The sequence below is a fragment of the Mastomys coucha genome, unplaced genomic scaffold (genome assembly GCF_008632895.1).
Source record: "Mastomys coucha isolate ucsf_1 unplaced genomic scaffold, UCSF_Mcou_1 pScaffold20, whole genome shotgun sequence".
Classification (NCBI taxonomy): Eukaryota; Metazoa; Chordata; class Mammalia; order Rodentia; family Muridae; genus Mastomys; species Mastomys coucha.
The window spans coordinates 88,608,777-88,627,906 of NW_022196903.1; positions in this window are offsets into that span (position 1 = coordinate 88,608,777).

The following is a 19,130-nucleotide window of genomic DNA, read 5'->3' on the forward strand; positions in this document are numbered from 1 at the left end:
GAGATGAGACCAGTCTTGGAAAAATGTTTAGTGTTTTCTCTCACTTGTGGATCCTATATTTTATACAAATCTATGGATATGTGTATGTAAATAGAATCTTAACTGTCTAGAGAAAAGAGAAGAAACTAATGGGGGAACATATAGGGTATGGCAGAGAAATACATTCAAAGTGCATTATATGAAAATATTCTTATGAACCCAAGTACCATGTTTCATGGATATGTATATGCTGAATTTTAAAACGTCCTGCCCCAGATGGGTGCATTTAGGAGACCAATTGGCCAGGAAAGTGTCTACTATGTAGGTATGAGGATCTGAATTTGCTCTTCTTTGAAAGATATTAAAGAAAATAAAAGCTGGGCACACTGGCATGTGCTTCTGATCCCAGGAATAGGAAGGTGTGGATGGGAGGATCCCTGGGGCTTGGTGAACCAGACAGCCTAACCAAATCAATGAGAGACCTTGCCTCAAAACTTAAGATGGAGGAGTTCCCAGTGCAGACCTTAGGCCTCCACATGCACACACGTGTAAACAAACATACACACATGTCAACACACACACATATAAACATGCACACATGTAAACACGCACACACACATGCACACACACAATAATTTAGGGAATTAACATACAATTTAGGGGATTAACAGACAACTTTGTTCCTTATAACTTCCTGATCAAGTTCAACATTAAGTCTTCAATTGCAACTTTGAGAGATGGGGCTGACTTTTTTTAATGACACTTATATCTCATATAGCTTAGGTGTTTGTATTGGCTAGTTTTGTGTGTCAACTTGACACAGGCTGGAGTTATCACAGAGAAGGGAGTTTCAGTTGGGGAAGTGTCTCCATGAGACCCAGCTGTGGGGCATTTTCTCAATTAGTGATCAAGGGGGTAGGGCTCCTTGTGGGTGGTGCCATCCCTGGACTGGAAGTCTTGGGTTCTATAAGAAAGCAGGCTGAGCAAGCCAGAGGAAGCAAGTCACTAAGGAACATCACTCCATGGCCTCTGCATCAGCTCCTGCTTCCTGACCTGCTTGAGTTCCAGTCCTGACTTCCTCTGATGATCAACAGCAAGATGGAAGTAAGCTGAATAAATCCTTTCCTCCCCAATTTGCTTCTTGGTCATGATGTTTGTGCAGGAATAGAAACCCTGACTAAGACAGTGTTCTTCAAGTTTGTCATATAGCTGAGGGTAAATTTGAATTCCTGCTTCATCTGCCTACTACTCATCCTGAGTGCTAGGATTACAGGGCTGGGGCCAACTGAAAGGGCTGACTTTAATGTGGAACCTGGGCTGGGCTGCTTTGCCATCATAGCTGAGCTGAGTTGGGGACAGCATCTCTCCATGTCCCCTTTTACTGCCTACAACAGCCAATGCTCAGATGCAAAGACTCCACAAAGCACCCACCCTTCATCGCCATGTGTTTATACCCAAAAGAAAGATTTGACATTGTAAAGCACTGAACCTCGGAGCTAGTGGAGAGAAGAACAATCCAGCCCTTGTTTTAAATCCAGTTGTCATAATCCAAAAGCAGGCTCCGACTTTAATAACAAACACCCAATGTTATGACATTTTACCTTTTCCAACTATTTATGTAGGCACAAATATTTTGTTTAAATTTTAAACTATACAGTTAACATAAAACAGTGCACTTACTTAAATATAGTAAAAATAAAGCCATTATACTAGTTCTGCCTCCCCTCTGGGCTTCACTTTTTAAATATAGAAGATTCATTCAACAAACCTCTTTGAATGCTCAGTGTCAGACCCTGTGCTTGGCACAGCTTATTCCAGAATAAACCAGAATCAGTCTATTTGTTTTGAGCATTGCAAAGGAACAGTAGAGAAATGATGAGAGTCACCTTGAAAAACTCATGGTTTTCTGACTCTAACACCGAAGAGATAGCAGGCATGATCTACACTTCCTAGCCTCCATCATGGCCTATGCCCAGGCCTGAGGCAACCATGGCATCTGTGAGCTGCCGGACCTCCCACACCATCATGGCGAGTTCAAGTCTCATCTGTAGCATGGCTTTTCAGCAGCTTTATGGACTTGGGCTGTGAAACCCAGAAGTGAAGGTGCTGGAGAAAATAGAATTTCACAGTTGCTCAAAGGAAGATAAAGGGTGTGACGCTCCATGGCAGGTTTCCTGACTCTCCATCCCACACTCAGACAGCAATTGGATTTTAACAAGGAGTGGGGTTTGTGGTTTGGGAAATACGGCATTTTTACTGCCTTGGGTCATATTTGAAATAGTTGCAGCCGATTAAAATAGCGTAATGTTATTTTTTCCCTTGTCTTCAAAACAAACCCAGCGAGTTTTTATAAGTCCCAACAACAAGAAGAAAATTGGGACACTAGAAAACCCAGGGCCAGGGCTTTGGGAAATCCTTTCTTCTTCCAGAAAACTGTTAGCTTTCATCCAGAGGACCATGAGCTTCTTGGGGACCCTCTGACTTTGATGCTGGGTCCCTGAAGGAGACCCCAGGGGCAGCAGAATTTAGGCCCATTACTCCATTGTTCTTCAGGGCAATGATGGAAGGATGCAGAGAGACCTGGAGGCTCTCCTTCAAGACAAGATGCCCTGTTTTTTACTCTGAAAATGACTTTGAAAGAAAAACATAACCCAGAGATTATATTTATTCAAGCAACCAATTCCCGAAACCCATTGCCTTGGAATTCTGTCCTGTGAGCCACCCCGTCTGGGACCAATCTTTGCCTTGGGACTGATCCCTGCCTAAGAGCCTCAGGTGGAGGGAGACACGCTGAGATGAAGGGAGCAAGCATCAGATGCAATGTATACAACATGTTAGGACAATCATTAGAAAGACAAGAGGCAATCGGTCCTTGTCCAGAAGGAAATGTATATACTAACACAGAGTAAATATATAGTTATCTAGTTAGCATGTCTATTATTATTATTATTATTATTATTATTATTATTATTATTAATTATTTTATGGTGGTACTGAGGGTCAACCCAGGGCTTTGTGTATGCTAGGCAAGTGCCCTACTACTGAGCTAAATGCTTGGCTCTTCTTTTTCTTTTTTTAACAGGAGACAGTTGCCCAGGCTGTGATCTTCTTGCCTCAGCTTCCTGAGTAGCTGGGATTAAGCTGTGTGCCACCACACCTGGTTTGAATTAATATTCCTTGAGCACTGCTAGGGCACACTCAGTTAATCCCCTTACAGGTCCCATGGAAGCCTTGCTATTATTATCACAGCTTGACTTAATGGAAAACTTGCTATACAGAGAAGTAACATGGTTTGCCTGAGGTCACACTGAGTGGAGGTCTGTTAAGAGGCTAGGATGCAGCTGGTGGCCTGGAACAGGACTGAGTAGTCCTGATATTACCATTGTTCCCTCCGACTTGTTTGTCAAGTTCAAATCTAAGTAAATCCACAACCCCAGTCATCTAAACTTCTCAAAACCTGATGGCAAGGAAAAGAAAGTCTTTTAATGTTTTTTGTTTTGTTTTGTTTTTAGAATCAAAAGGAAAGAAAATGAAGAGGAGGGGGAAGATGGGGAAGAGGAGGGGGAGATGGGGAGGAGGGGGAGGAGGGAATAGAGGAGGAGGCCTCTGAGTTTATTTAGAAGAAAACAAGAGTGCCCACCAAGCGCAGAGGAGATCTTCATAGGCATAAAAATGTGACAAAAGCATTCACTTGCTTCTACTTTTTGAGATGATCTTGGACACGTGAAAAGGAGAGGGGGAGAAACGATGTAAACTGCTCTCTCAACACTGTGTAGGCGGCCATTGATGCTGCCAGATCCTGGCTGCCAGGGGTCTACAGGGGCCAGGCTAGAGTGTGGGAGACTGGTGCTGGGGAGGAAGACTTGGGAAGGCCCTGTGTATCCCGGGATAATAGGTCTTGAGAAGAAAGGCGCCTCTCAATGAATGGCGCTCAACATGTGCTGGAAGCAGGGGAAACAGACCCTCCCGGTGGAAAGCTGAAAAGACGCCTTTTCTGTGAGCCCCCTCCCTTCAGCCCCCATCCTCCTTGACCCTGCCCCCACTCATCTCCCTGGGCTAGGAGAAAAGGCTCCTTGTTGTAATCCATCTGCCTGCTGCGCATCCTCTCTCTTTTATCTCTGCCCAGGGCCTGGCAGTAGGGCTGGAGTTTTAGCTGCCAGAAATTTGGGGTTTCACATCAAATATTCCCAAGATGGGCATCTGAGAAATGTCAGTTACATCAAAACTGCCTTCTCTAGCAAAGGATTCTCTAGCTAAGTGGTTCTCAAGAACATACCAGGACTGACCCAGAGCCACACTTGTTCCAACTTAAAGGGACAGGGGACTTTTAAAAAGACAAAGAATTAGCTAGAAAAATAAAGATGAAAAACAAAACAAAACTAAAACAAAAACAAACAAACAAAAAAACCTGTGTGCCTGTGTCACAAATTCTCCAGAACGGAGTTTCATAGGTCAGGTCAGACAGCAAGTTAGGTTGGTGTTAAAGGATGGGGCCTAGGGAGGTCCCCTGTTGGTAAGGTTCTCATCTCAAAAGCAATAAGATCCATATTTCACTCCAAAACCCATGTTAAAAAAAGGTGGGCATAATGGGGCGCGCTTGTAATGCCGTCACTGGGGAAAACAAGACTGGTGAATCCTACGGGCTAGCAGGCCAACCAGTCTAACCTACTTGGTGAGTTCTAGGCCAGTGAGAGAGCCTGAAAACAAGGTGAACAGTTCTTGACCTTGTCCTTTAGCCTCTGTGTTCACACATATGCACCTTCACATACTTGTGCACACAGGAACATGAACACATGAACACACACACACACACACACACACACACACACACACACACACACACACATGCAGCCAGTGGGTTTGGGAGGCAAAACCAAAAGAAGAATGGGTTAAGCATGAAGGGAAGATAAGGAGGATAAAGAAGTCCTTACAGACAGTTTGCAGGTCTATAGAAAGCTCTGGAACAAAGAGGACAGGCATCCTGAGGTGGAAAGTGGGGACTTGGGCTGCACAGGGGAGGAACTGGAAAGGTGTCTGGGTTGAAGGTAGATCTGTTCACTATTTGTCTAAGTCTGAATAGACAGAAAGTCAAAAGAAGCCAAGAGGGAGCCTGGCCCTGCTTAGCTAAACCCTGCTTTCCCCCCAGACCTCTGATTTCATAGTGCTCCTTTGTCTGAGTGATGTTTACCTAGGGGCAAGGTAAGAGGGGAGTTGTAGGATGGGGTGGGGGCTGCTGAGGAAGTGGGAGTGTCAGAGGGATCAGGGAAGGGATGAAGCTGTACAGGGTGGCCTGTACAGCCTCTGAGGCAGCACAGGGACAGGCAGGGGCTGGAGCACGGAGGCTCTCCAAGGTTTCTCCTGGCAGTGTCTGTGCCCTCTCCTCTCCCTTCTCCATCAGGAGAGAGGGTAACACGCACCTTCATCCGGTTTGTTTCTCTCTCCTCTCCCTAAACTGGAGGGTCCTTCAGAAATGGAAATGAACCCACATTATCAAAGCCCTCCCATGTTGCATGGGTTGAAGGTCAAGGTGGTCCTCACCCATGGGTGACTGTGGCACAAGTCAGGCAAGAGATGTTTTCAGTGCTGAGGATGGGACGCAGGGCTTTGTGCATACTAGGCAAGTATACCACCACTGAGTTAGACTCCCAGTTTGCCCTTCCCTCCTTCCCTCCTTCCCTCCTTCCCTCCCTCCTTTCCTTCTCTCCTTTGTTTCCTTTTTGAAAGTGAAGGTGGCTATACTCAATATTATGTTCCGGGTCAGGGGAGATGGCTTAATGGGTAAGAGCACTCACTCTGCAAACCTGAGGACCAGAGTTCAAGTCTCCAGCATGCATATAAAAATGCCAAGCATAGATGTGCACGCCTGTAATCGCAGCATTGGTGGACAGAGACAGGTAGATCCCACTGGCCAGAGTAGCTAAAATGGAAGCTCTGGGTTCTGTGAGAGACCCATTCCCGAGGTTGTAAGGTAGAGAATGAATGGTAGAGGAAGACACTTGATGTCCTGCTCTGGCTTACACACACACACACACACACACACACATACACACACACACACACACACACATTAAAAAAATCATGCCAAGACAACAAAGGATGCCCCAGGAAACCCAAAGATGAGTAGCTTTGAACCTAGGAGGTCCCTTCTGATCCAGGCCTGACCTCTTGACCCTCTGACCCCCCGACCCTCTGACTTGCCTTCTCCATCTCCACTCTTCTTTGGCTCACTCTAACCCATGTGTTCTGGGTTCTTTTTTGTCCCATGTGTCCCTCTCTTCAGGGCCTTTGCACATCCTGAACTCTCTGCTTGGCTTACTCTCATTCATTTCTCTTGTGCATCTTTCTGTCTTTCTCACAAAACTCACATTACCCAGGGAAAGCCTCCCTGCTTCATAGTCCCAAGGATGGGCAGGGACAATTAACATATGGAAAGCTGAATGAATCAATGCTAATCCCCCTTTATCTTGGTCAGCTAGTACTACTGCAACCAAGTACCACAGACTCTCTTTCAGCAAAGCTTTTACCCTTCCTCCCTTCCTTTCCTTCCAACGCCTGCTGTATAGACCAGGTTGGCCTTGAACTTCACCCTCTTGCCTCAGTGCTGGAATTGGGGGCACATGCTACCTCACCCTTCTATCTATCTATCTATCTATCTATCTATCTATCTATCTATCTATCTATCTATCTATCGTCTTTTTGAGACGAGATCTCATATAGCCTAGACTGATCTCAATCTGTTTGTGAGGATAGATGACCTTGAACTCCTGACCTCTGACACCCCCTCTCCCCCATTTACCAGGAGCTAGGATTATAGTTGTATATCACCATACTCAATTATTATTACTTTTTTTTTGTTTACTATGAGTGTACATGTGCACACCGCTATGCAAGTGCAGAGATCAGAGGTCAACGTGTGGATTCATTCAGTTCTCCCCTCCCCTTCCACCACATGTATCCCAGGGACTGAACTCATCAGACACGGCAGCAGGTGCCTTTACCTGCTGAGTCATCTCATGAGCAGAACCATTTCCCCAGGCTGGCTCTTTACATTTCCATATAAGCTATACATTGAGTCATCTCCTTACAGAATATGTTGCAGTGGGAGCTATTAATAAAAAATTCTCATGATTTCCAAATCACTTGCTTCTATTTGCTTTTAACTGATTATAGATTCGAGGAAAGATGTGCAAATAATGCTGATGGGCTCTGTGCAGCTTGGGCTTGTTTTCTCCCATGGAGATGTCTAATGTAGCCACTGAGCAGGATCAAAGCCAGGACATCAGGGCTGGCCATCTTTTCCTCCCTCCCATCACGCCTAACCATCACAACTTCACTTTTCATCCAGACAGCTTTAGCCCTTCCCTCTGTGGTGGGAGACAGTAGTAAAACAAACCAGAAGAAAAACCCTTAAACAATTCATCAAGCATTACTGAAATACTTCAACACATTAATGATCTCTATCTGTGCTGTGTGCACTTCCTAATCAGTGGCCCTGTGTTGGACATTTTCTTCTAGATAGGACACTATTATTAAATTAAGTTCCGTGTCTGCCCTGAAATCTCCTCCAAGCCATAGACCTTATCTCTGTCATGGTTTATATTTAAAAACTTTTGTTTATGCTTATCTTGTAGGTATGATGTGGGTGCGGAGGTCAGAGGACAAATTTGTGGAGTTGGATCTCTTCTTCCACCTTCCAGAGACTGAATTTGGGTGGCATGAAGAGGCATGCACTTTACCTACTGTGTGCCATCTTGATAGTCATCTGCCTGTCATAGCAACTGCCTTGGTGAGGGCACATAGTAGGTACTCAACGGAGCTTGTGCTGTGTGAAGCAGGAGCCCGTTTGGTGGGTAGTTTGTTGACTCTCAGCTGAGTTTCCCTAAGAAACAACTACCATTCCTTTCCCTAAAAACATCTTACCCTCAAGTTCCACTGAATTTTTTTATTTGTTATTTTTTAAATCAAGGAAGAGGGCAATGTGCCGGCAGCTGCTAGCCTAACTGGCCTGGTTATGGTCTTCACAATGTTTCCTGCCCTCATGACTATTTTGGAATAAGCACAGGAAATTACGTCAGTTGGCAATAAGAGTCCAGCAGTTGGGATCGGGGAGGTATGCATATTTGCTTATCCAGCTCTCTGCTCCCCTGCCAGGCTAGCACATGGAGCTTTGACCTCCCATATGTTTTTAATGTGTGCGGAGATAAGGCCATCCAACAAGTTGGAAGCAACAGGTTGAGCCTGTCCCACCCCTATTCCAGCTGTAATTGTTCTGAGAGGTCGAACAACCTCCCATGGCTACTTGTGACTTGAAATTAGCACTAACATGGAGTCTATAGAAGTCAGGAAGTAATGACTCTCATCTGAGAGATGCTGTGCTGGAATTCCCCCTATGGGAAAGACGGGAGGAAGATCGTGAGGCTTGGAGACAGTGCAACCTGGCTTTGACTCCATTCCCCAGTGCCCTGCAAGGAGGTCTTGTGCAAAGACTTGTTCTTTTGAGAGCCCAGACTCTTCATCTGTGTGATGCAGATGATAAGAGACTCTTTAGCGATGAAGAATTCTTGCCCCTGGCCCTTCCTGCAAGTCTCTGCTGAGGCCTTTTTATAATTCATGACCATTGATGAAGCTAAATCACTGCTGGTTCCCAGTTTCAGAGTGGGAAGCTTTGGAGGCAGACGGCCTCTACCTGGAGCTGCTGACCAGTATCTGTGCAGGTCCCCATGTGCCCCTTTATCTCTCTGTCAGCTTCTCCTCGGCCAACTGGGGATGACAGCATTAACTCTGTTCTACCAGGGAGTGAAAAACTAGATCCCTGAGGTCACATGCTCAGCCCCCTCCTGGACCACGGTCTGCACACACAATGACAGCTGTTGTCATTTCTCTTTGCCTCGGGTGATTTGGAATAGCAGTTGACACAGCTGGGCCTGGAGCTCCCAGTGAGTTCCTCCAGCCTTGCCTTTGTGTTGTCTGCCCCTTTCTGACATGGCTGTTTGTGGAAACCCTGCTAGCAGCAGAGTAAATCCTTCACCAAACCTGCCAGCCAACCCTGTCTATAAAAGTAAGGTCCACTGAAGACTGTTGTTAAGACTTGATCTGTATGTTTAACAAGTCCTTCAGTGCATGGCCCATCATAGACCAGAGGGGCTTGAGAGCGCACTCTCCACAATCAGCCGATGCTGGCAGGAAGACTCAGCCAGCACAGCTTGCCTATAACTGTTCCCAGATGCTCTGACGTCAGAAGAGGCATCTGATTATCAGGAGTGGATGATTCTGTAGCAGGGATCACTAGCCCCAGATGTTGATCGGCAGGCCAAGGCGGAGCAAGATGATTTCCTGGCTGGACCGGGCGTGAGGGATAAAGCACTCCAGGCCTTGTCTTGTTCCCAGTCAGGCAAGGGACACTCACAGGAGCAAACCTCACCTTCTCAACAGGCCCCAGTGACCACAGCTCCTTGTATCAGGCTTTTGTTCCTTCTTCTGCCCAGCCCTTAAGTGTGGGCTGGACCTCATGATGGGAGGTCGTTTCTTGAATTAGGTTACAGAGGGCTGGACTTCCATCTTGCTGGACAACTCCCTCTGTTGCCTTCTCGACTTGCTCTTGTCAGGAAGCAATCTCACTTGGGCGAGACCCCTAGGAATGCCAAGGAAAACCAAGTGTTTCTGTTCCTTGCCTAGCAGTGAACAAGGAGCTCAGGTATCCTGTGTACAACATTTTCATAATGGTACCCTGCCAGCAACCATGAGGATGAGTGCAGAGGGCCCTTCCTCAGGGGAACCTTCTGAGGAAGCCTCTGTCTTGGGGGCGTCTTCATTATAACGTAGGAAGGGATCCAAGGCAGGAAAGCCTGAAAGATCCCAGAAACTTTGATATTGGACGTCTCTGAATGTGCTAGGTTGTTAGGGAGCAATAGATAGCTGGTAGAGATTCCTTCCCTCTTATCAAAAAGAGATAAAAGACCTGCACTTCTCCTGGGGGTTAGGGGCAGTAGTGACTCTGTCTCTTACCTAGCGTTCCCTCAGGCATTTTGCTGATTAGTCAGCCTTTAACATTAATTTCTTCCTCTATTTATTTATTTTGGTTTTCTGAGATAGGGTCTCACATAGCCCAGGCTGGCCTCAACTCACTGTATAGCTGAGACTGACCCTGAACTTCTGATCATCTTGCCTCCGTTTCCCAAATGCCAGGATTAAAAGGCATATACCATCACATCCAGTTTACACGATGCTAAGGATCAAACCCTGGGCTTTGTGTGTGCTAGACGAGCACTCTCTAAACAGAGCCCTATCCCCTCTTTATTTAATAATCTCCTTGTGAGGGAGGGACTCACCTTTTCCATCTGGCATTCGAGGCTCACTTCCATATCTGCCCCCTACCAGCTGCCAGAACACCAATTAGCACATATCGCTCTTGTGTGCACAAAAAAGCCTTTATTGGATCCCAGATGCCAACCAGATTGGATCTGTGTTCTGCAACCTGACAGTGAAGGCTCGCCTCAGTCCAGTCTCTCCTCCCTCCCTGCCTGATAGTGTGTGTAGAGCAGTAGACTGCACCCAGCTTTTCTACTATGCCGTCCCTTCTTCTCCCCACCCCACAATGTTCTCTTGCTTCTAACATGTTCTTTTCCTGTCATTCTCTGAACCGCTTTCTCTGGAAAGTTCTTACACATGTCCACTCAGATCACCACATTAACACAGAGGGAGAAAAGGGAAAGTGCCTGAAACACTCACTTGCTTAGATCTGCGTGGACTGACCATCCCTGGAAATACTGAGAAGAAACCAGTGACGTGAGTTAACTCTGGGGAAAGGAGAGGAAGTGAGCTGCCATGATGGATAGGGCCTGGGAGGAGGAATTTCGGTTGTAAACGCTGATGTGTAAACATGAAACAAACGGTTCTAGCAAAGTAAGAGAAAGGTAACTTGTCAAGGGGCCTTTTCTGGGAAGCCGCTGGCTTTCTTCTAGTAAAAAAAACATGCCTGTGTTGTCTCATTGTACATCGGGGTAGACTGAGAGTCCAGCAGTCCATCATTATGTACAGACCTGCAATTTTTCCACTATACTCTACTGTCTTTACGGGCACTGGCTTTACCTGACGGTGGTCCCCAGGAGCTGGTCCTGGTTGTCTGGCCCTCTCTTCTCTTTCCTCTATTGTAACTCTTGTTGTTGTTTAAGGGAGGATGTCATGTGGCCTAGGCTTACCATTGTTCAGGTTACTCTGAGACTTTCTACGTAGGCTGGGAAGGCTATGAGGAGAGAGAGGCAAACCTCCTGAGTAGCAGCAAGCCTTCGCAGTTCAGGCAGAAGGGCGCATCACTACGTGGACTGTATGCCTTATATCAGGGGTCAGCAACTCTAGACAGCAGGTCATATCTGATCACTTTCTGTAAACAGATATCCATTCATAACAGGTGTCTGTGGCTGCTTTCTCCTTAAGAGTAGTGAAGATTCACAGCAAAACTAAAGCATTAGGGGCAAAGTTTCTTCATTCTGATTCATCATCATTATCCCTCTTGATCATCCTGACTGTTAAGATGCAAACTTCTATACACTGGGAAAAAAAAGGCAGTATCTCTAACAAATGGTGCTGTTCAACTGGTTGGCTGCCTGTAGAAGAATGCAAATAGATTTATATCTATCAGTCTATAAAACTCAACTCCAAATGATCAAAAACTTCAACATAAGACCAGATAATAGGGCTGGAGAGATGGCTCAGCAGTTAAGAGCACTGACCACTCTTCCGAAGGTCCTGAGCGAAGATCAAATCCCAGCAACCACATTGTGGCTCACAACTATCCATAATGAGATCTGATGCCCTCTTCTGGGGTGTCTGAAGACAGCTACCAGCAAGTAGGGCTGGAGTGAGCAGGGCCTGAATGAGATGAAAAAGTATCTGAAGACAGCTACACTGTACTTACATATAATAAATAAATAAATCTTAAAAAAAAATAAAGACCAGACACACTGAATCTGATAGAAGAGAAAGTGGGAAATAGTCTTAAACTTATTGGTACAGGAAAAGACTTTCTGAACAGAACAGCATTAGAATGGGCACTCTGGTCAACAATTAATTCCCCAAACTGAAAAGTTTCTATGTGGTAAAGGACAACATCATTTGGGAAAAGTGGCAAACTACAGAATGGGAAAAGATTTTTACTGGTTACACATCCGATAGACGGTTGGTATCTAAAATACGCAAAGAACTAAAAAAAAAAAAACAAATACCCGGGGCTGGAGAGACTGCTCAGGGGTTAAGAGCCCTGGCTGCTCTTACAGACAGAGGTCATGAGTTCAATTCCCAGCACCCACATGGTGGCTCACAGCCATCTGTAATTGAATCCAATGCGCTCTTCTGGTGTGTCAGCAACAGTGTGCTCATAGACATAAAATAAATAAATCTTAAAAAAAAAAAGAAAACAAATACCACTACAAGATGTGAATGGCCAAGATCAATAGAGCAAGTGCCAGCTCATCCAGGTAAGAAGCTGGAGTAAAGGGAGCACCCGTCCATTGCTGATGGGAGTGTAGACTTGTACAGCCATTGTGGAAATCAGTGTGGCGTTTCCTGGGAGGACTGGGGATCAATCTGTCTCAAGATCTGGCTGTGCCACTCTTTGGTGTATACCCGAAGGACTCTGCATTCCCACCACAGAGGTATTTGCTAATCTGCTCACTCATGTTTATTGCTGTCTATTCATAATAGCCATACATTGCAAACAGCCTGGATGTCCATAAACTGATCAACAGATAAGGAAAGTGTGCATCTTTACACAAAGGAATATTATTCATTGGTTAAAAAATGAAATTATGAAATTTGTGTGTAAATGGATGAAGGTAGGAAAAAAAACCATTCTGAGTGAGGCAACCCAGACCTAAAGGGAAATATTTATATTTTTATAGGTGATGTTAACATTTAAGCCTTTGATATGTATCCACAATCCATATTACCCCAGAGGTTAGGCATAGAATAAGGGACTAGGCAGGAAGGAATGATGTCCAAAGGAAGGGGAATAGAATATATAGTTATGGAAAAACAGTGGGAGTCTGGGGGTGGAAAGACTAAATGAGGAAGGAGATGGGCACAAAGGGTATGGCAGGGAGTCTGGGAGAGACAGCTAACACTGAAAGTCGTGTGAGGAGCCATATGGAAACCTACTGTGACAGAAGCTTCCTAAAACATGTACATATATGAAAGAGATCTTCGCCAAATAATGGGGAGACAATACCTCAACTAGACATCTCTTGCCTCCAATTAAAGCCTTCAGTGCCAGGAACGGGTTGCTATTTAGTTGAATTAAAGGGGCCCCGTGTAAACCTCCAAACACCTCAGCCTGTTGCCAGGATTGGTTGCTCTCCACAAACTGATGGTAAATCCCTAGTGCAGAAGGCAACACGGAGGGCCTGCTGAAGTTCCAAAGCTGAGAGGTGGGAGTGGACACAGCCTCCCAACCCTAACCAAGAAGCCATTTATGATCGTAACAAAGGAAAAGTTGTTTTCCCATCGGCACACCACTGGGCATATTAACCACACTTAAGGGTAGATCCCATGATCTAAAGGGTAGACAGTCAACACAAAGTGAGTTCCCTGCCATTTTTGTAGACTTTTTTTTGTCTCATGTTGCTTTGTTTGGGCGTTTTTTTGTTTTTGTCTCACTTGTCTTTTGGATGTGTATTATGGCTTCGAATTTTGTGGGGTTTGTTTTGTAGATGTGTGTTTATTTCTTCGTCTGTTTTTGTTGTTGTTACTTTACCTGGAGTGAGGCGGGGCATCAGGGAGGGGAAGGGAAGCATCATCAGGATATTTTTATGGAAAAGTTATTGTTGTTGTTGTTATAAACATGAATGCAGCCACACATGACCCTGGCTAAAGAAGCTGCCTAGACCCTCAGTTCCCAATGCTGTCCTACAGAACATCCTGTTCCAGAGGCCCTTGCACCTTTCCTGCCTCAGGTTGCGCTTGCCATCCTTCTCAGGCCTGGCAGACTCTTCCTATCCCCTTAGTCACATCCTTTGAGGGGCATCCCTGAAGATCTTATCAATATAGCTGTGTCTCTCCTTTAATGCCTGGGCGGCTTCCCTGGGGCACGTGCCACATTGTAATTATCTGAATTTGTTTGTGTGTGCTTCTCTCTCACTAAACCATAGACTCTTCGAGGGCAAGAACTGTGGTTGGTTAGTTTCCCACCATATTTACAGAGCTTTGAATCCCCTCTGCCACACAACAGGTAAGTCTTGCAGCAGCAACTTACTACTGAGTGGCTAAGCAGCCGCACACAAGACTAAATCCCATCTCCATGAGAGTGACTAACTAGCAGAGTGTCTGACAGGCACTCTGCTGACAGACAGAAGTGTTGAATGAATTAATAATGTAAGAGGGATACTTAATCACGATAACACTGATAAAGGAGTAACTTACCACATAGCTCCTCTGACCCTTTGATACCAAGCTTGTGGAAAAGAATAGCTTCCTTCGGCTCCATTTAAATTATTCAGGATAAAGGAGAGGAAGTAGGGCTCTCAGGGAGTATGCTAGAATATCTCTGTGTGTGTGTGTGTGTGTGTGTGTGTGTGTATGTGAGAGAGAGAGAGAGAGAGAGAGAGAGAGAGAGGGAGAGAGAGACAGAGAGAGAGGGAGGGAGAGAGAGAGAGAGACCTTTTAGCCAAAGGCCTACCTTTAGGTAGCTGCCATCTACAGACTATGGGCACCAGGGAGTACACAAGTTTTGGGGCACTCCACAATGTCCTGCTAGTAGCCACGAAATCTGCTTTTCCTAGGAACTAAAGTACTAAAGTTGGGATTAATCCTTCCTTCATTTTCTTTTTTCTTTTAAAGACAGGGTTTCTCTGTGTAGCCCTGGCTGTCCTGGAACTCACCCTGTAGACCAGGCTGGCCTAGAACTCAGAGATTTGCCTCTGAGTGCTGGGATTAAAGACGTATGCACCAACAGTGCCCAGCGTCTTTTTAAAAAAAAAATGTAAATCTTGCTTGAGTTGATGTCCACTCTGTAAGCCCATAAAAAACTGAAGAAAATGTAAATAACAGAATGAAAGTTACTCTCGGTGGCAATCCCCCCCAACACATCCCCCCCCCCCCGTGTACTTTGCTTTGGCTGTGTGTTGAAAGATATAATTTAAGTTCAAATTTAAATCTTGACTGTATTCCATACCTTTGACGTTCTAGGTGGTACAAACCATGTTGCTATCATGGTTGTTACTGTTTTTTACTTAAATGCCTGGAACAGAAGAGCATGTTCTTTTTTTTTTTTTTTTCTTAATTTTTTGAGGTAGGGTTTCTCTGTGTAGCCCTGGCTGTCCTGGAACTAGCTCTGGAGACCAGGCTGGCCTTGAACTCTGAGATCCACTATTTCTGCTTCTGGAATGCTGGAATTAAAGACATGTGTCACCAGCACCTGGCATATTTTTAATTTTGATTAATGATTAGGGAACATGGAAAGTAAAAGTTACTGAAAGCACACACGTTGATGAGACAGAGGTGTTAGCCTGACTCTGTCCCTCCCACCTCTTCTCTTTCTCTGGTTTGGTTTTCTGAGACAGGACCTGGATCTGTGCCTCAGGTGAGCTAAATATGGGGTTCCTGCCTGACTGCTAAATGTTCAGGGCTGCTTCAACTCCCGGTTTTTGTTGTCCAAATGAGATAAGGGTCATTATCAATCGATCAGATTCCTCCTTCCCTCCTCCCCTCCCTCCCTGCTTCCTTCCCTCCTTCCTTTCCTCTTCCCTCCTTCCCTGTTATCTTCTTCTTTTTCTACTCCACCCCCATCCTGTATACCACTTTCAATTGCAGCTCAAAGGACTAAAGGCCCTTGCTCATGTAAGCAGGTAGGGTGGACAAAGTTTTGCCATGGCAACACCACTCAGTTCTTTGAACAGTTCTGAGTTATTTGCCAAAAGTCATATGCTCATCTATCATCAGAAATGATTTCTAATGCTCTGGCAGCTGACAACTCCATCAGCTCTGCCTTCAGTTTTGTTGACAGCAGAGAATTGAAAATGAATTGCATTACAGAGGGATTTGTAACTCAGTCATTAGAGCCATTCACTTTCTCAACAGTGGACGGGTGGACTTTGAATCATTCCTTTGTTTGGAGATAAGGATTTTCCCCTCTAGGGCAATGTACCACAGTCAGATTCAGGAGTAAGAGGTGGCCCTTTCTTTAGTACAAGAGGAAAAAGGCATCTGTGAAGGGGGGGGTGGGGGGGTGGGGCAAGTGTGGCCAAGCCTGTAGTGCAACCCATAAGCATTCTTCCTAAGGGAGATCACCTAGGCTCTGCTCGGAGCTGAGTCTCTGTAGGCTGCAGCTGGTTCCGCCATGGAGCAGTTTCAGGACTATGTTGGCAGAGGGTGACAATCTAAAACCCATTTCTTCGAAACTATGGATAGTAAAGCCTTCCTTAAAAACTTTTAACAGCACGGCAATACACACTAGGAACCTCAGCATTCAGTAGGCAGAGGCAGGAGGACAGGATGTGGTTGTTCCTGATTATGTAGCAAGTTTAGGCCAGCCTGGAGTACACAAGGCCCTGTCTCAAAAAAACTATATACTTAAAGGAAACTATAGAAAAAAAAATAGATTTGGACAAGGATCATCTGTGGAAGCCAGAACAGGTAGGTAAAAATTGATGGGGATCAGGACACTCCAAAGCCTCTAAGTTTATCTCCACAGACCACTCAGTAAACACCACTTAATTACTAAGTATAGAATAATGACAGATCAGGTGGGAAACCCGGCAGCCACCATCCACAGGCACACCTTGGGTCCCCGCTGTCAGGACACACTGAGAAAAACACATCTATTCTGTGAGGTTTTCACCCAAGACAGAGCCGGACTCCAACCCCGAGGAACTAATTAAATAAACGCGAATGGAGGACTGTGCAGCAAAGTATTGATCTGCATTCTTTATAAACAGCCCAGGTCCAGAGGCAAGTGGGAGGCTAGGAACCAGGCAGGTGTAGGAAGCAGGACAGACAAGGGCTCAGTCCAAGGTGTGGCTGGGACTTGACCTGAGGCAAGAAGGGTTGTCTCTGGGATAAACTGGAAATGCACAAGGAGGCCTATGGATTCTGGCCTGACTTCCACGACGCTTTAAGGCTGTATGGTGGCTGCTTAGGAGAGTTCCAGAAGACACACAGTGCATTAGTAAAGGGAACTTAGTTGATTTTATGCTTGCCAGCTAGGTTTCCATGGTTCAGGGGAAAATATATGGCTATGTGTTTGAGAGAACCCTAAGGGAAAGATGAGGGAGCTGGGTGAAGGGAATTCAAGGACCACTGTGTACAAAGACTTTTTTTTAAGGTTTGAAATTATCTCAACAGAACACATTAAACTCTCAATATAATTAAAACCATTTATTTATTGTGTGTGCATGTGTGTGTGTTCTTTTCTTCTATCGTGTGGATTCACACTCAGGTCGTCAGACTTTGTCCCTGTTGGGTCATTCCCCAAGCCCTACCTAAACTCTTAATCTTGCTTGGGTTGGTGGCAGATAGCTATTATCTCAGACTTCAAAAGAATGGAGTAGGAGGATCAATAGTTCATGGCTAGCCCAGGTTCCACAGTGTGATCCTATCTCCAAACGAAGGAACAAACAAACAAACAAACAAAAACCCCACCCAAACCCCCAAACAACAACGACAAAACCTTTCTCTCTCAAAATTAATGTCTAGAACTGTTGCAGGTTTTTCCCTGACCAATCACATTAGGGCAGTGGCAGGCCTGTGATTGGACAGGAAAAGTGAGGCGGAGCTAGGAGTTGGAGAGACAGAGAGGTTGTAGGAGGAGGAGGAGAAGCAGAATGGAGTCAGAAGTGGTGTTATCAAAAGGTTAGAATAATTGGGTTAAAGCTTTTATCATTACTAATTGGCTCTGAAATTATTGTATTGACATCTTGTAATTTGTGATCTTATTGTTATATAAATCTGATTGGATAATTAAGCTTTAAGAGTCATGTTTCTACCAGGTAACTAGGTGTTGAGATGGCTGATCATGGGATGTGTGGGGCGATGCGTGAAAGTGAGATGAATTTACTAGCTGGGAGAGAGCAGCTCAGCAGTGAGAACACACAGAGTGGGACTCCGCCGGGGCATAGTGGCCTGCCGGTATCTGTACTAGAGGAGGAACGTGGACCGGCAAGACAGGAGAGATGGCAAGTCTACTTTTTAATATTTCCCGCAACATAGAACACTGTGATTCTCTACTTTCAAGAACACTTTATATGTAGACACATATATATAATACATAGGTATATGTGTGCATATATGAATTTGTGTATGTATGAGGTTCTATGGACAGAGATGAAGCCTTTATGAGCTGTATGGGTGTGGACAAAGAACAAGATGTGCCTTTGTGTGTAACAGGTGCAAACACGCAGAGGACATGGGTGATTTGGAACGAAGCAGTGCGAGACACTCCTTTGGAGAAGAGATTTTTATGTTTGTGAAAAGGGAAGGTGAGTGAAAAGTGGAGAAGCCCGTCAGGGACAAGCACCGCCCTGTTAGGTACAAGCACAGCCCTACCTGCCTCATCCTAGAGAAGCAAGAGCCCTCCCCATCCCGCCTCACCCTACCCCAGAGAGGTGAGTGGGAACCATAATGACACTTGATACCCCTGTCCAGTATTTTTCACTGAGTAAAATGATGTCCATTATAGTCATGGGGGTATTCTGTGTCCTGGTCAGAGGTTTCAGTCTTTCTGTCCCAGTGTTATTCTGCTGAGAGCACACTGGATGACTTGCCTGGAACCAGCAAAACACATAGCATAGGTGACAAAATGCCATGGAGGGCAAAGCTCCAGCCATAATACAATCCAGTTTCCTGTGACCCCTTGCATGCTGTGAGGTAGGTACATCCAAACCACAGCCTGTAGGTGCAAGGCTTTATCAGCTAATCTCTGCCTCAGGCCTTACTTCCCTCCCACTGACTTGCTAAAGGACTGCTGTGGTCCAGCCAGTTGCTGTTTCCAAGGAGAGGCCCCATTTCTTTCCATGTTCCTTACTTAACCATTTTTCCCTATAGTAACATCCACAGTGCTTACTATTCAAATCAGAGCAGGCAACTGATCTTATCTCACTGATTGACTGGTAAAATGCCTCTCAGGGTTCTCCATTAGGTCAGCTCTTAAAGCTTTTTCTGGGCTC